Source organism: Acinonyx jubatus, chromosome C2 (assembly GCF_027475565.1).
Source record: "Acinonyx jubatus isolate Ajub_Pintada_27869175 chromosome C2, VMU_Ajub_asm_v1.0, whole genome shotgun sequence".
Taxonomy (NCBI): Eukaryota; Metazoa; Chordata; class Mammalia; order Carnivora; family Felidae; genus Acinonyx; species Acinonyx jubatus.
Window position 1 is genome coordinate 76,218,455 of NC_069384.1, and position 4,233 is coordinate 76,222,687.

Below are 4,233 nucleotides of genomic sequence, written 5' to 3' on the forward strand. Positions count from 1 at the left end.
CTGGGACCCTAAAAGGTGGAATCTCTGGCAAAGTGAGAAGAAACAAGAGAAGTGTGTTGTGGTGGTTGACAGTGAAACAGAGCTTCCCATGCCATCTGACCAGTAATACACAGGATAGTTTTAAATAGTAATTACCCAAGACTTCTAGTAATAGAGAAATGAACCTTGAAACTCTTAAGAGAAACACTTTCATTCTTTGTCCCTTTAAAATGTAAATCTTATCACGTTTTCAAAATGTAAATACCCCAAGGGATAACTAAAACACTGCCCACCGGGAGACCAAATAAAATAAGAGGGGGAAAGTTCGCTTTTTAGCGAACAGACTGCTTAGAAGCTCCCTTGCCCAAAATGCACTCCACGGTCTCCATGAACTACTTGCAAATCTTAAAAGTCTCCTTCATAAATAATAATAAAAAACTTTAGCGTTGGGAACAGGTAACATTAATTTTACATAATCTGGATTCAAGAGTTATTTATAAACTAGTGAGTTTTGCATTGCTGTGTGTGATTCATGGATAAAATTTTGGAATGGAAGTTAGAAGGGCTCTGTGTCTGTATGTTTATGCAGGTCTATGGATGTATGTATTTTTTAAGTTTATTTATTTAGTAATTTTGAGAGAGAGTGAGCATTCACACAAGCAGGGGGAGGGGCAGAGAAAGGGAGAGTGAGAATCCAAAGCAGGCTCCGAGCTGTCAGCGCAGAGCCTGAGGTGGGATGCGATCCCATGAACCGTGAGATCATGACCTGAGCAGAGATCAAGAACCAGACACTTAACAAACTGAGCCACCCACGTACCCCTGTATGTTATGTACTTGTAACTCTACCTCTGGATGGTATTGCCAAAATTTGTAAAAAAGATCTACTTAATTGGTTTAAAATAAGTGCATATATGTTAAGTATTCCTAAAACTCTCAGAAATGTAGAAAGTAACCCAAATGCTTTTCCAGTTCAACTAGTTTAGGTTTGTTGGCTTAATTAAAATAGGCATGTCTTCAAATTATCAGCATTAGAATTAATTCAAGCATACAACTTTTATTCTACCTGGGTTTACTAGTCAAATGAATTCATGTTACCTCTGTTACAAAATTTGTCAGCAAGAAAAATAACTTAAGTTGATGGCTAGCTCTTTAATGCCTCATGAAATTTTCATGAGTAATCTAAACATATTTGTTAAGAACAAGTGAATCAAGTAGGTGTAAATGGATACACAAAGTTGGAGATAAAGAGAATTCTTACCTTGTATAACGAGTTGGCTAAAAGTGGATGAATTTGTGATAGAATTTTTTTAAAAAGTAATCTTTTTGTGTGTGTTTTTTTTTTCCTGGCATTTTAACACAACATTTTTATTGCTTTTGAGGGTTTCCCTAGAGCAGACATCCTTCTATTGCGCAGCTGTTTCATTTTGGCATTTTAAAAGTTGAGGCTGAGGTTACAAATGCTTCCAAGACCAATTAAATGCCCAGGGTAATTAAAGGTGAAGGCGCACAGGCTTTAAAGAACAAGGTCCGTAGCTTTTCCTCTCTGTGCGCACCATCCTTGGTTAGCAGGTGAGTTTTGACAGTACTTTCCGCCTCAGATTTCCAGAGAGCCTTCTGAAGCCCTGATCACTGGGGCTCCATCTAGCAGGAAAGTCAGAGCCCAGTCAGGAGCCTGTACCAGCCTGACGCCCACCGGCGGCGGAAATAGGAGAGGAGCAGAGTGCGGGAAGCTGACAAAACTAGGGGAGCCTCCCTGTTGGTCTGAAAGCAAGGAGAATGCAGTTCACACAGCTACAGAAGGGCGGATGGTAGTTCCCTCCTTCTGCAAGCTTAGTAAACCCAGGAGACGGGCACCCACTGTGGAGAACTGCATGCCTGCTCCAAGGCTTCTTGCAATTTCTTCAGGGTTTCATCGACGCCGTTGTAGACCAGCGAGAGGTCAAAGTAGTATGCATAGTGGCTGCGGATGGCCTCGGAGTCTTTCTGCAGCTGCTGCAGGGCCTCTGTCTGTGCCCCCTGGTCGGAGGGTGCGAGGAACACAATGAACGATGACAGTTCTGCTGTGCAGACAATCTTCAGGGTCTGGGGCTCAATGTCCAGGATGGCAATCCTGTCCTGCTTATGAATCTGGTGCAGGGTTTCAAATGTGGTGCCAAACACGTTGCCCTAGTAGCTGCCAAACTCCAGGAATTCGTTGGCAGAGATGCCCCTCGTCATCTCTTCGGTGGAGACAAAGTGGTATTTTCCCCATCTTCCCCACTCTTCCTGGGCGGCCGTGTGGTACACGGGGTGGGGTACGCAAACTTGTCCAGGTTCTGGCTGAGCAGGGCACTCTTAATGTGGCAGCGGCCCACCCCGCTGGCTCCTATAAGCACCAGGGTCTTCCTCATGAACGCCGGGAGCCGAACAACTTCCTCGTAGGAAACGACCTCCAACTGGTCAAAAATCGAGCTGTGCTTGGCCAGGTACTGGTCTTTGTACTTCTTCCCGAAGGGACTGCAGCTTGGGGCTTCGCTCGCAGCAGACTGAGCCACGCTTGCCACTCGCCATTCCTGCAGCTCAGGAGAAAGGATCAATCCAGCTGACTCCTTGGAGGAAGCTTCCACCTGCCCTTGCCACCAGTTACTGTCGTCTTTGCTGAGTATCTTGATGATGTCCCCGGTAACAAACTTCAGCGCGCCTCCTTGCAGGGGATCAGGTGGTCCTTTTTAGGGTCACAGTCAAACTTGGCTCTCATGACCATCTGTAGTGCAGGAAGATGATTCTGCTGGTTGGGAATTACTTTTAATGAGATGGTTCCTTTGGTTTCTTTCATCGCCTTCTGCAGCCGCTCTACTGAGTGATTAGTTGCGTTTGTGCCATTGATTTCTAGGCTCTCATCCCCAACGTGAAGGGAGCCTTGTCTGTGAATCATGGCCACGGTACAGGACTGCTTGTCGTTCAGCTTCAGGATGATTCCCATGGGTGACCGTCTCGAACTGGATGAGTCCCACCTTCTGTACGTCCTGCCCCTTGGCCTGGGCAAGGCTTCCTGGGGCAGCCCAGCCGTTGGTGTACATGCCCTCGATCACAGCGTTCGCCTGGTGTGAGCAGCCTCGGGCTGGCTGTGCTTCTGCAGCAAGTGCTCCAAGTAGAGGTCAGAGACAGCGGTGCGCATGCCGCACCCCACTCTCGTCCTCGCTCCCCTAGAGCGTAATCTTCCCGGGGCCTGGAGGCGGCCGTGAGCCGCAAGGCGGGCAGAACCGGAAGTGCCAGCGGAAGCCTGCAGGGCCCCAGAGGCGGCTGGGGCGGCGCGGCCCCATCACCTCCCCACCCGCGGCGCGCTGGAAGGCACAAAAGGTAATCTTTAATATCAGTTGTGTATTTATATAAAACTACAGCTTAATTTGCTTCAACTGCAAATGAGGATAAATTTTCTTAGATTATGGATCACTGCTGCTACCAGGTTATGAAAGTGTTGTTTTGTTTCTTTCAAGTACTCTGCCTTGAAAACAAAAATTGTGGGTATTTTTTTTTTTACTTTTTGTTATATTTTTAATGTTTTTTTTTTTTAAGTTTATGTATTTATTTTGACAGAGAGGGGAACGCAAGCAAGGGAAGGGAAGAGAGAGAGGGGGAGAGAGAGAATTCCAAGTATAGGCTCTGCACTGCCAGCTCAGAGCCCAACAGGGGGCTCAAACTCACCACCCGTGAGGTCGTGACCTGAGCCAAAATCAAGAGCAGGAGGTTTAACTAAATGAGCCACCCAGGTGCCCCAAAGATTGTGTTTCATCAATGATTTCCCCTGCCTCATGCTGTTTGTATCAGGTCTTTGATTACTTTAGAGAACTGAATCTTCTCAATAGTAAAGGAGCAAAGTTTTTTTCCACAGCTATGAAACCTTTTGTATTTGCTTTAAAAATCTTTTATTGCCATTTCAGTGAAATAGAGAATTACATGTTGTTTCATGAAGATGTATGAGTCTATCAAGTCAATTTTCTGAAAAATTTCCCCCAAATCAAATTCCAAATGAAATATTTTTGTCTTTTTTTGTGATTTGTTCATCTTGTTGTCAAGTTGAAAGCATGGTTGATTTATCTCTAAAGATTCTCATTTCCTAATTAATGTATTTATGGTAAAATGTCTATCTTCTAAATCCTGTTTTGGCCTCATCCTTCCTATTTCTGTATATGGTGCTATCATCCATTCAGTAAAGAATCAGCCATTCCCAGAGAGATGACCAGCATGGCTGGTGTAAATGTAGTTAGCTGGAGT

The 4,233-nt window shown here is 45.1% G+C and overlaps 1 pseudogene; it reads right to left on the reverse strand.

The window, feature by feature from the left end:
* Positions 1–1,222: 1,222 nt before the first annotated feature.
* On the reverse strand, positions 1,223–3,136 carry LOC106968042 (55 kDa erythrocyte membrane protein-like; annotated as a pseudogene).
* Between the last annotated feature and the right edge of the window lie 1,097 nt (positions 3,137–4,233).